This window comes from Panthera uncia, chromosome C2 (genome assembly GCF_023721935.1).
Source record: "Panthera uncia isolate 11264 chromosome C2, Puncia_PCG_1.0, whole genome shotgun sequence".
NCBI classification, from domain to species: domain Eukaryota; kingdom Metazoa; phylum Chordata; class Mammalia; order Carnivora; family Felidae; genus Panthera; species Panthera uncia.
The window spans coordinates 148257162-148270956 of record NC_064810.1 but is presented as its reverse complement, the minus strand read 5'-3'; positions in this window follow the sequence as shown (position 1 = coordinate 148270956).

Below are 13795 nucleotides of genomic sequence, written 5' to 3'. Positions count from 1 at the left end.
TATGAGAGAAGACTGCACACTAATAGACTCCCTTCAGGGACTTGACTTTGACTTAGGGTTCCACCATTTGCCCAGCAGTGGCTTTGAAAGAGTCTTTCATCATGGATCACTTTCCCTACTCACCTCAGAGCTGGGGGATGGAAGGAGAGGGGTTGGAGAAGGCTCATCTCTCTTGACTCTCCAGTGGGATCCATTCCAGAAGCCATCCCTGCTTGTTTTAAGCCCAAGCTTGGCTAATTTGTTTGTTGGCTTTAAAGTTGGGCCTGAAGGGTGAGAAATACAGGCAATAGATCCAAGCTCAACCCCTCCTCAACCCCTCCAATGCTTTTCTATTAGGAGGCCAGTGGAGGGAAGCTGAAGCCATGACCCAGTCCCTAGGGCATAAGGCTCATTGCCTTTCCAGGTCTGGCCCACCCCACTTGTGATTCAGAAGCCCTTTCCCTACCCAGCAAGACCACACTTTCCTGTCTTCCTTCTTTTGTCTCCTTTTGTATGTGTAAATAATATGTTGTCATAGCTACTCAGTGCTTATACTCATTCGGGTCTGTTCTTATGCACTCTGCCTGTGATGCTCTCGTCCAAGATCTCTGCACTGGTGACTTCAGCTCAAATATCATCTCGGAGATGTTTCCCTTGGAAACTCACTGCGGTTTCCATAGTTACTCTCTATCTTGTCACTCTAGTTTTGTCAGTTGTGTTTGTCTTCACAGCACTCATCACCCTCGGGAATTATCTTGTTCATTTATTTGCTTGTTTACTGCTTGGCTGTCCTTCTGCTCCTAATGTAACTTCCATGACCACCAACACCTGTTTCCTGCCACATCCTCAGTTCCCAGCGCTAGGAGGAACTCAATAAACACTTGTTGACTGAATAGATGTTTGCTTGTTGTTTTTTTAAAATAGGAATGATTTTTCAGAAGTTTAGATTCTTTTGAAAAGTCAAAAGTGTCTACTGTACTTAGTAACAAGGAACCATTGGTGACATTTGAGGGCGCTCTTGGAGTAAATAGGAGGCGATGTGACCATGAAGGGAAGCAGGGCATAGGGCAGTAGCTGGGGTGTCCCATGAACTCAGGAGACACTTGAGCTTGGTGAAGTCTGGTGGGAAGAAAACAGCAGAGCAGGTGTGCGAAGGAGGAGGAAATACTGAGTCAAGAACTGAGGAGGCAGGAGGGAGAATCTGGGGCACAGGTGAGGGGATCAGGCATGTAGCAAGAGTCCCTTTTCAGTGGGAAAAGGGGAAGGAGAAAAGGAGTGTGTAGATTCTGGTGGGTTGGCAGGGTCAGCGGCAGGGGCGCGAGGGCAGTTCCTGCCTGTGGCTTTGATTTTCTCTTGAAGTTGGAGGTGAAGTGACCTCTTCACAACGGGGTTAGTGGTGGTGTCAGGGGTCAGAAATATGAGGATGGTGGAGACAATTATAAAGAGATCACTTCATCTCAAGTTTTTGAAATATGCATATTTAAAAAAAAAACCCTTTGCCAGAGGAATTTAATTAACCAATTAATTAACAGTTCAAAGCAACATGTTGCCACTAAGTCACTGCATACAACTTCATATTTAGACGTAAATCCTAGGCCTAAACTTGAGTCCCATATGGTCTCAGATGAAAGAAGAAGGAATAGGAGAAAGAAAGGCAGAGTCTAATCTTCTCAAGGAATAAAGAATCACGAGGAAGCTTTCACAAGGGGAAGCTGCAAAAATTCTGACAAATCATAGCAAGATGGGGCTGTGCTGTGAGACAGTAATTTGCTGAACGTCCATCTGGACTCTGTTCTAACACCAGAAAGATGTAGCAACTCAGGCCTGGAAGGGTCCAGGGAGGCTTCTGGACTGATTCCATAGCACAAGTCTCCGTTTCATTAATAATACCATTAGCAGGTACTTATGAGCTCTGCTTAAACAAAATGAAGTGTTCTTAATGGCTAAAGATGATTCCATTGACCCAACGGAACAGTGGGCAGTTGCAACTTGGAGAGATTTTGCATACTCACTCTTCTTGTTTGTAACATAGGTACACACTTGTAGGAGTGTTGGTTAAGGGTAGTGATAAAAATATCTTCTTTCTATTAAATATCAACTATGCATCCATCCTATACTACATAGTGTTTTGTGTTTGTAAATGGCTGCCATGAAACCATGACCTTGGGCTTCTTGCTATCATGCTGCGATCTAGAAATTTCCAAAATGAGTTTGATGGAGCCTTAGGGGTGCTTGGGGTGCCATGTTATGAGATGAGAAGGAGGTGGAGCCAACGTGGCTCCAATATGCATCCCCACATCGACTAGGCAGATTTTAGGGTCTCTGTTGACTTCCAATTTTATATAGATAAAGGGTTGCACTGGGATAAAAGAGTCTGACAATCTTCACCGTCATGACTGAAATCAAATACTGGTAAAATAATTATGCTAGTGACTTTCTATATGATTTTTTTAAATCAAAGAGTGTACTATTTGGCATTGCATCATAGGTTTGGGTTTAATTGACTGGTATTTCAGTGACAACTTATTTACTTTTAGGCAACAACTCACCCACCACCAAGTTGAGTGTTTTGACCTTTGATCAACTGGCTAGGTTTATCCAAAGTACAGATGAGCAAAAGTACTAGATTAGCAAAGAGTCTTGATAATTATACCTGTATTTTATTTTTAAGCAAATTTATGTGAAAGTATTATATTCAACATGGTACTAAAAATCCATTTCTGTTGCATAAACTACGTGAACTAAATAGACTACATTAATAATACATAAAATAGGTTTGCGGAGAGTGGAGAAAATGGGAAGGCATAGCATAAATGGTGGTCTTCATCGCAAATCAAATATCTATTATATTTGAATCATTTGGTTCAAAAAGATCTCTGCACAATAGAACTAAGTTCTAAAACAGTGTTAAATCTAAGTACCAAAGTCATATTCACATTGGAGTTTGAAGCACATTCATTTTCCCAAGAGTCCATTCGTAACCACAGCTGGGGGCTGCGAGGTCCAGGGGTGGAATCTTGAGAGGCTGGTGCACTTCCCTCTAGAACCCAAAGGTTGTAAGTATTTTGTAGAGAGAAAAGTAGATAACCTCAAGTAACTAGGATCTCGAAAGAAGGTACTTTTACAGCAAGAGGGTCTAGGTTTCTAAGGTTTCCTTTCCTTCTAAGGAGGAAAGGTTGGGAGTGTCTGGGTCCACGCCTGAGAAGGTGGTGATCGCAGCTGGAAGTCTTTCGTGTGTTGATTAATGACGGATGTTCCTTATAAAGATAGGAAGTGATTTGCATCAGCGCTAGCCAAACCCACCCTCCCTGCAGAAAGTAAGAGATATTGGGCCAGTCTTTGTTAATGAAGCCTCTAGGGCCACTATTAAAGGCCGATATATTAACAGATACTGAAAATGGGCCCTTGGCCCGGGTGGTGGTTCACACACAGCCCCCTGTTGACCTCCAGGCAAATCTGTTTGATTAATGCTGAAGTGAAGATACCCCTACTGTGACCGCCATCGCCCTGCCATTGAGGAGGGTTGGGTAGTCTGTCTTTCAGGGGGTGTGAGACTCAGTAGACATTCTGGCAACTTTCCATCAAGGAAGTTATGTTTGCCTGCAGATCAGAGGGTGAGTTTTTCCTGACACCTCATAGGTTACCCAGGTGGCGGCCCATTCACAGCTAATTCAGTCCTAGGCATGCCTCTTCCATAGCCGGAGAAAGGCGAATGGCACAGTGGGCAGTGAGTACAGGGGCAGTCACTCGCAGGGAGTGTCCCATGGGAGCCAGCCTGGCTTCAGGGACCTCTTATTGACAGGAGTTCCTTGGCGATCTTCCTGGGTTTGGTTTTATTTCTGAGATCTCTGAAGCACACCAGTCTCTGGGTTTGTGACTTGCAATTCCTGTCTCAGGAAGGCAGCACTCTCTTCCTACCCGGGAAGAAATCTTAATGCATCAAAAGGAAAGAGTTTGGTCTCTTAGGCTTTCTTTACCGCCACGTGGTGAGCCAACAGATTGCTACATAATCTATTTTCACTGCATTCGCCCTCTGTTTCTCGAATTCTCGGTAAACATCCCTTTCTGCAGCTGACAGCCTCTGTTCTTTCTCTCTGGCTTATAAGCTTTCTGAGTCAGACCCTTTGACGGAATCTTAGTTTTCTGCTGATAGAGATCATGAAGGACCGTTACTGCCAGCTGCAAGATTTTGCATTTAATTTTCAACTAGAGCTTTGGCTACAAGCAGTAAAAAAAAAAAAAAAGAAAGAAAGAAAGAAAGAAAGAAAGAAAAAGAATAATTTTCCAACTTTTGTCTTCCAGTTGATGTCTTGCTGACATCTCATTATTTGGCTCGGAATGTAAATGGTGTCTGTTTTCCTCAACTCTTGTTACTGTGGATTTTGGTGCCATCTGATATCCCTGACTCTCTCCCTTCTTCCTGTGGGAATCTGCCAATTCACTCCTATTTTTAAAATGACCCTGTTTATCTCCTTCCCTGTGATTTTTCTCCTCTGATGCAAAGATGAACGGCGAGTGGTTTGAGATGCAGAGCACATTTATTCAGAACTTCAACTTCATTATTTTCCTAAGCCACAGCTTCTCTCTGAGCCCGGAGATTCTCCTGATTTGCTTGCTGATCTCAGTAGGTACGGCTGGGAGGGTAGAGACAGCCAGGGCTGTGGGGGGGACCACAGCCTTCTCTCCACTCCGCCTCCCCCAACGGCTACGCCTTCCTCTTCAGCTCATGTCTTCCTTCCGGTTTCCATCTCATCTGTCACTCATCTGTTTTCCTACAACTCAAATTCACGAAAGACTTCGGTTTTTATTTTTATTTATTTTTATCTTTTTCTTTATTTGTTTTAGTAGGCTCCACGTGTAATGCGGAGCTCAAACCCGATCCTGAGATCAAGAGTCGTGCACTCAACTGACTGAGCCAGGCAGCCACCCCAAAGGACCATGGTTTTTAGATTTCTTTTTTTAATATTATTTTATTTTATTATTAAAAAGATTTTTTTAATGCTTATTTATTTTTGAGAGAGAGGGCGGAGGCGCAAAGAGAGAGGGGTGACAGAGCCCCCGAAGTGGGCTCTGAGCTGAGAGCAGGCCGCCAGATGTGGGGCTCAAACTCATGAACTGTGAGATCATGACCTGAGCCGAAGTCTGATGCTTAACCAACTGAGCCACCCAGGTGCCGCAATTATTTATTTATTTATTTTAAGTGTTTATTTTATTTTTGAGAGAGAGAGAGAGAGAAAGAAAGAAAATGAGTGGGGGAGGGGCAGAGAGAGGAGGACAGAGTATCCGAAGTGGGCTCCACTCTGACAGCAGAGAGCCCAACTCAGGGCTCGAACTCACCAACCACGAGATTATGACATGAGCTGAAAATCAAGAGTTGGTCGCTCAACAGACTGATCCACCCAGGCGCCCCTGGTTTTGAGATTTCTAGCAGGGCTACCAACAGCCTCCGTGCATTTTTATTGCTCTGGTTTTCACACTATCTTCACTGCCCCCCCCCCCCCCCCCGCCCTCGCCCCAGCTTTGGTTCCCAGCTGCTGAGATTCTGCCCAAGCCTGAGTCACCCAGATCCCCACCGTCAGGAGACCAAGGATGATCCAGATGGGCTGATGACCCACAGACGGTTCATTCTCACTCCATGTCCTTCCAATTCCAGTTTTCCTCACCTTCCCACATGGCGTGGTGCCACCAGGCCTTGCAAATGTGGTCATCTGAGTTGGGATGGTTACATCATGGCCGACTCTACCTCCTTAACTTGCGTTCACCTGCAGTTTTAATTTGCTGGTACTTGCATTGTCTCATGTCTCCAAAAGTCCTCAGTCACATACTCGAACCCAGGTTCTCATGCGATCCCCACCCTTTTCTTCTGGTGTAAGTTTCACTTCGGTGAACTCTTGGAGTCCCAATAAGAGAATCTCTGGAGTCCAAAGGACTTCGCACCAAATGTGCATGTGGGTGGGAGAGGAGAGGGAGAGAGATTCCTCCCTTTTTGTGGCTTCTTTCCTTCTGTGGCTTCATGTGCCTTGGGAGAGGTGGTTTCTTTCTCTTCCATTCCTTGTCTTCCCCTTGCTCAAAATCATATGCAGGTGGAAGGTAGAGGCCCCGTTGCAAGGGTAAACCTAGTGATGCCTCTTACCCATGCAGAACGAGGTTTGGTTGGCAGGTCATTCCAATTTCCTCTCTCTGCTGACTTGTGAAATGCAAGTTGCTGTGAGATGAAAAAGCGTTCATGTACATACATCACCCAAGAAAGCTTCATATAGCTGCTTCTTAAGGCAGCTCTGCGTTCTGAACATTTTTAACCCTCTCTGGGATATGACTCCTTTAGAACAATGTTATATAGTGACTTGCTCATACAAAGATGCATTATGCCAACCAACCTGTTTAACCTAGGACATTATTTACACAAGAGAAAAATCAGGCGTGTGTGTGTGTGTGTGTGTTTTCTTCCTAGATATAGAACTCATTTTGTCTTAAAATCTGAGTCCCCATTTAAAATGTTTAGGCGACTACTTGGACTTTGCTCTCCACCTGTGTTTTTTTAGGAGCCCTCCTTCTTTGGGACCCTGGAGCAGTAAGCACTTTTGTGCTTGTATCTAAGAGATCAAAATAAAAGTGCCCTCAAGTCCAGGGACAAATGTACTCATCACAAGTGTTCTTGGCCAACAAGGCCAATATTTGTTGACTGAATACATAAGGAAAATATATTGAAGAAAAATATCATTTAGAGTTTTATTGAGTATTTTAGTAAAGACTTAGAAATGAAATTTCCAACCATCAGAGCATGAGAGCCCAAGCTCACACAACTATTCCAGAGGATAACTGAGTTCACCTAAGTATAAGATGCCGTTTCTTCCATTCATCCAGGACTGGAGACCAGGGTTCACAAGGTGTATTGAGCATGCCCTGTGTTGACGAGTGCTTGCTTTATTGGTTGATAGTGTCGTGATGGGAAGTGTATGGGTATGGGTCTGGGCCAAATCATTTTTCCTCTGCCCCGAGCAATAGTCTACGGGTATTCCTATTTAGGTTTTATCCGCAATTAATATTTATAAAGTAAGACTTCATTTGAATACGTTAACCTCTCAGTATAATCTGACTTAATATATGTCTTGATTTTTAAAAAATTAACTCAATTTCTTGGTATTTCTTATCATGTTATCTACATCTTGGCTGTTTTGCAAAATTTCAATACCTTCAGATAAGAGCAAATATAGTAAATTAGTATGTTTTCCAATTGTTGGTGTGGAAAGCAGTGCCTCGAAGAAAGTTTCAGGAAAATGAGCAAGGACACTGGATTCTGGAAAGGGCATTTGTGTGCAGGAAAGAAATTGAGCGGGGACATGGCTTTGCTTCTCACTAGCTGCATGACTTTGGACAAGTCGTTTAAGCCAACGTTCCCTTCTCAGGGCTGCCTTGCGGACTAAAGAAGATAAAATTTTGAGTTTAAAAGATTTAGCACACTTACATGGAAATAAGCTTTCAGAAGGAATATTATAAAGGGTGCTAGTTGACAGAGGTCAGCTTACGCATTTTTAGTCACATAGAACTCCGGGAACCTCAATACTGTGATTAAATAGAGTCTAGGTGGCCTGTTGATTGGTATAGGACAATACTTAGAGGCACTTTGGACCGGGAAAAGGATGTGTTGGTTCCATACTCTGGACAGAGAACCTTGCATGCACTACCTGTAACCCCCCCGGCTAAACAAACCCTGAGGTGGGACGGCCTTGAGGAACACGAGATATTTGGCAAAGCAAAACACTTTATCTTGCCAAGTGGGGTTTACAATGTTAGCGTACGATTATAGGATTGCAGAGCCAAAGGGCTCTGGACAAAGAGGGGGAGTTCAGGAATTATGGGACAGAAGAAGCAGGAAGAAACTCCAAAGGAATAAGGTGGGTGAAGAGAAAGACTTTGGAAAGAGAATACAATAGACTTGATGGCAAAATTTAAGTATTACCAAATGGCTTGTGAGGTAGTCTTTGCTTAAGTGCCTCTTGAAATCTTCAATTTTTTGAAGGATTTTTTGAAGTAGGATTTTTTTTTCTTTTTGGGATGCATTAACATGTTGAGCGTGAATTTTTAAAAATGTTTATTATTTTTGAGAGAGAGAGAGACCAAGCAAAGTGGGGGAGGGGCAGAGAGAGAGGGAGACCAAGAATCCGAAGCGGGCTCCAGGCTCTGAGCTGTCAGCACTGAGTCTGACCCAGGGCTCGAACCCACGAACCATGAGATTGTGACCTGAGCTGAAGTCGGACACTTAACCGACTGAGCCAGCCAGGCACCCTGGTTGAGCTCAGGTTGTGATCTCACCGTTCGTGAGTTTGAGCCCCACATCGGGCTCTGGGCTGACAGCTCAGAGCCTGGAACCTGCTTTGGATTCTGTGTCCCCTCTCTCTCTGCCCGGCCCCCACTTGCACTCTGTGTGTGTGTGTCTCTCTCTCAAAAATAAATACACATTTAAAAAAATTTTTTTAAAAAGTAAAAAATGAGCTCTGACCGGAACCTCTTAAGTTGTGTGTCTCTCTCTCTTCCTCAGAAAGCTTCCTTTCAGATGGAAGCGACCAAAAGAAACAGGATGCAGCTTATATGTTTGCTTATATACATACTCTTTGACCCAATCATGTGACCAGAGGACATGAGGTTCTAGGATTTGCCCAGCTTCAGACACCTACCCAACCGTGGTCAAGGAGCAGTACCTGTTTCTGAAAAAGGTGGGGGGAGGCCGATCGAGGCCATGCAGGTACAATCCTGGGAGAATAATATAGAGTTCTAGTGTGACAGGTTTCTTTTATCCCAACAGCCTTGTGAAGATGTCATCCTACTGTCTTCTGACGGCCAATGGGAAATACGTTGTCAGTCTGCCTGTCCTTCCATTGTAAGTAAACCGTATTTTCCCTTTGATTAAGATTTTTCTCTTTGTCTTTCATTTTCTGAAGTTTCACTCTGATGTCATTAAATACGGATTTATTTTTATTTATTTTGCTCAGGACTCAAGTTTCTTCAATTTGAAGATACATATCTTTCTTCAGGGATGCATGAAAAAAAAAAAGAGAGATTGTTGTATAACCATCATAATGGCAAAAATTAAAAATTATCGTGTTGGCAAAGATTTGGGGAAAATTCTGATAAGCCATTGATGAAAATTTATAAATTATCGTGGTACTTCTGGGGTCCAATCTGGGGATGCTAGCAAAACAGGATATTGTATAACTTATGATCAAGCAATTATTTTTAAAAAGCAATTATAATTTTAGGTACTGATCCTGGAGAAAACTTGCATTTATGGGAAAAGGAGGCACACATACAGCTGTTCAGCAAAGCCTTGTTTGCCATTGGCAAAAAAAAAAAAAAAAAAAAAAAGAGAGAGAGAAAGGGAAAGAAATTAATAAAAATGTCCACTAATAGGAGAATGAGTAAATCAATGATGGTATGTTCATAAATAAAATTTTGAACAGCAGTTAAGACAAAGTGAAACATATATGCCTACACCAGATAAACACATTTGGAAGACAAATGAGGAATAGAAAAAGCAAATAGTAGATGGTAACTGCAATCTGATGCCCTCTGCGTACTTTTTAACCACCCACAGTATTATATTTCCACAGTAAGCAGAAACCATGAGCTCTCAAATGCTCTCTATAATGGAATCAACTTTTAAAAAATGACAACAAAATGAAAACCTATCCAAGAAATATCCAAGAAATATCTATCCCCCTGGAAGTCAAAAGGAAGATCTGAAATGATTCCTGGTTTGAAGAAATAACAAAAATTAAGTAAATAGAAATTAAAACCTGTATAGAAACGGTCAACATTATTAGCCAGACACAAATGTGTTTGGAGGGATAAGTGGGAGACTAGTGATCAGCCTCGGGTCTCTCCAAGGTCACAGGTCTTAGAAAATAGAACCTTTTCCCTGAGTCCATTTTGGACCTGGCTGGTGCTGTGGCTTCAGCAGGTGTCTGACATGGGGACAAAGGCGTAGAGTTAGAGTATATCCTCCTTCCCAACCTTCCTATAGTAATAGGTAGGAAAGCACAGTAGAAGATAATGGAATGTTGTAGAATGTGGAGGGATGTAAAATGGGCAGTATTAGGAGAGGGAGGCTCAGAGTACAGGAGAGTGAGGGCATCCGAAACAGTCTTGTGCTGGGGTCTGGGTGGCCAAGCACAGGCAGATGTCTGTAGCTCCAACAAGACCGTGGCTCTGTGTCCTTGAGCGAGCACAGCCCGACCCAGCCAAGTTTCAAAGGCAAGTGGGAATACGGGGGTAATGCCAGAGGAAGTCTGCTCAAGGTGTGGGGCTGGGGGGTGAGGGAAACCAGAGATTAGGGAGGAAGAATGCTGGACTCCAATGAGATACAGCTCAGAAGCCCATACCTCCACAAAGAAGGATCAGGCCACATGCTGTCCCAAGGCAGCTGGAAGGTGAGGCCAGGGGAGGCCACTTCTCTGGGCAAGTGGCAATAACAAGGCAGGGGAATTGAACTACACAGAGCCTTCAGGTACAAATGTTTCTCCTGCCTAAACTCAGGTGCTAAATGAACAACAAAATGAGAACCTCTACTATGAACACTTTTCAATGATAGATATGAGAGGCCATTACATTCCTGGGAATGACACCAAGGGGTGCCATGACAGACAAATTAGTGGGTCAGTCCCACTCAGATCCAATAAGGAAACTTAATATTCCTTTGGCCCATTTTAGATTTTGGCAAAGCCAGACCTCGTACTCAGAGCTTGCTTGGCTCTATCCTCCATATCATCCAGAAGATACAGTTATTACAGAAAGCAAAATTGGGGCGCCTGGGTGGCTCAGTCAGTTAAGCGCCCGACGTCGGCTCAGGTCATGATCTCACGGTTTTTGAATTCGAGCCCCGTATTGGGCTCTCTGCTGTCAGTGTGGAGCCTGCTTCAGATCCTCTGGTCCCCTCTCTCCCTGCCCCTCCCCTGCTGGTTCTCTCACTTTCTCTCAAAATAAATAAAAATAAATAAATAAAATTTTAAAAAAAAGGAATGCAAAATTGAGAAGCCAACACATTGGTGTGTATTAATTCATGTAAACTTTGGATATTAGCACAGAAATGTTAATGACTAGAAATTACCAAATTCTCTGTGTTTGTCTGTTGTGGAAATAAAACCCCCTGGGGATGGATGAAAAATATCTGGAAATTACTTGAAACCGGTGGATAACTAAATGGATGTTACAACTAAAACGTGCTATAATCCAACTGTATTTTTTTGTCTTCTAAGGGTTGGCTTTGGCAAGCACCGTGCAGTGAATATGCAAAAAAAAAAAAAAAAAAAAAATTACATAAAGCCCCAAAAGCTGTTCTATGTAAACTTCCTGAGTGGGGGATTTTTGACCATAATCTTTGGTATATTAACTCTGATAATTCTGTATGTTAATTGATTTCATGTTCTGACGTTTTGACTGGTTTGGGGAAAACTGAATTGTCCCAAGGTTGAACCCAGAGTTGTGCTGGTAAATGTTTAACGGCTGGCTCTTTGGGTGGAAAGCCCTGATTTGCAGTGTTTGCCAATTTCCGTGGCAGAAATATGTCCACCATGGCTGATTGCAAGCCATGCGCGTGATGTCACTGAATGCAGAATCGGGAGCCATGTATACCGCCGACCCTTGTAAGTTGGCGTAGGCCGCTGTATGTACCCAAGGGCGTGTGTGAGACTGCAGTTTTTTACTAAAACTTCTGCCCCATAGATAGACAAAGGCACTAGTGAAAGAAAAACTATATAAAGGGAAAATAAAATAAATTCAAGTTGGGAGCTCAAATGGTGATAATTGACAGTGGATTTCTTTTTAAGAAGCGGTATTTGTGCATATTCCGCATTTTATTATCTTTTATTATGCGAACGAGGTATCGATGTATCACACTGAGTGTTCGGAACTCTGTGTCATTGGTGTTCTCCTAGACGAAGGCTAGGGCTTCTTCCCTTCCAGATGTTGGTGTGAAGTCAGCATGACCCAAGAATCGATGGCACTTGCCTACCGTGAAGCCAGTTTCGGGACAGCTGAGCTGAGGTTCAAGACAGAAGAAAAAATATGGAGCCTTCTGAATTTGGGGGAGACAACGCAATTTAGACCCATGGTTTGGTATGATAATATAGTGGGTTTTTAAAAAATTAATATTAATGAGGGGCGCCTGGGTGGCTCAGTCGGTTGAGTGTCTGACTTCGGCTCAAGTCGATCTCGCGGTTCGTGAGTTCAAGCCCCACATTGGGCTGTGTGTTGACAGCTCGGAGCCTGGAGCCTGCTTCGGATTCTGTGTCTCCCTCTCTCTCTCTGTCCCTCCCCCACTGGCTCGCTCTCTCTCTCTTTCTCAAAAATAAGTAAACATTAAAAAATTTTTAAAAATTAAATTACATTGATAGTAATACAAACAAGGAAAATTAGTTGTTGAACAAATGAAATGGATTAATAAACTCTTCTGTAAGGGCAGGGCAAGAAGAACTTATTAAAATAGAGGTGAACTGGAAATCTCAATAAGAATTATAAGCATTTTTTAAGGGAGGCTTTATCTGTTCTGTCCCTACAGTGATTCACGCTGTTGGACATTTTTGCTATCATCCTGCCAAATTCCAGTCAGAATGTGGAAGAAGCTTATTTGTAAAACTGGAGCCTGTGGCTTCTAAAGCTATTCTCCAGTGAAAAAAACAAATGCCCTTGGAGGATAGTTGATTTCATATTTCTGGGCAGGGAAAAAAATCAGGATTAGTTTGCGGCTCCTGGATGTTGACAGAAAACAAGGTTGCCTTAGGGTATCAGAGAACCGTGGTCCATAATGATGTAAAATAAATAGATAAATAAAAAAGATAAAACAGAACTGGCCGAGAAACATACCTGGTCTCTGAAATTGTTTACTTAAAAAGCTGTGTGCTGATGACTACAAATTATGTGAGGCCTACACTTGAGGTTTTAAAACCAACAGCTGGAAAATGCCAGATGCTAGTTTTCTCTATGAAGAGATGGGCTGGTAGCAGGAGGGTGTCAGAAGGGGCATCGCAGGACATTATCAGTGCCAAAGATCTCCGTGAGATGCGGTTGGCTTGATTAGCCAAGGATGCCAGCAGATTGGAGAGAACCAGGATTTCTGGATATTCCACCAATGACCTGTAAGAGTTCTTTGCCTCATCTTTCCAGTAGTAAATCACCATCTTCCCTAAGCGTTGCCAGCCGCGTTTGCACGGTGGATAGAGGCATCCCCCGGAATTGACACGAAGTTTTATCAACTAGCCAGCAGATGTGCACTATTGCAAATTATGTCATGTTGTGCTGGCCATTTATCCAACAAGGATTCACTGTGCACAGGCAGGAGCTCTACATCCTATTTCTGTATCACTTTTATTACCGTGTGGCTATGTGCCTCGGATAGCAAATCGGAGCCAGCTTCTCTACCTGACTAAGCCTCACCCGAAGGGGAGAAAATCCTACAGGTGTCACAAAACGTTAAATGGACACTGATGAACAAAAAATTTTGAGTGGGCAATACCAAACAAACAAAAAAAAAGCATGCTGGTAAAAAAGTATCAAAGGTATTTAAAAAGGAAAACGATAAATAAAAGGGAAAATATGCCATAATAATGTAAATTTTAACCGAGCTTTTCTTTCTAAGGAGATTTTAAAATTAAAGAAGGAGGGGCGCCTGGGTGGCACAGTCGGTTAAGCGTCCGACTTCAGCCAGGTCACGATCTCGCGGTCCGTGAGTTTGAGCCCTGCGTCGGGCTCTGGGCTGATGGCTCGGAGCCTGGAGCCTGTTTCCGATTCTGTGTCTCCCTCTCTCTCTGCTCCTCCCCCATTC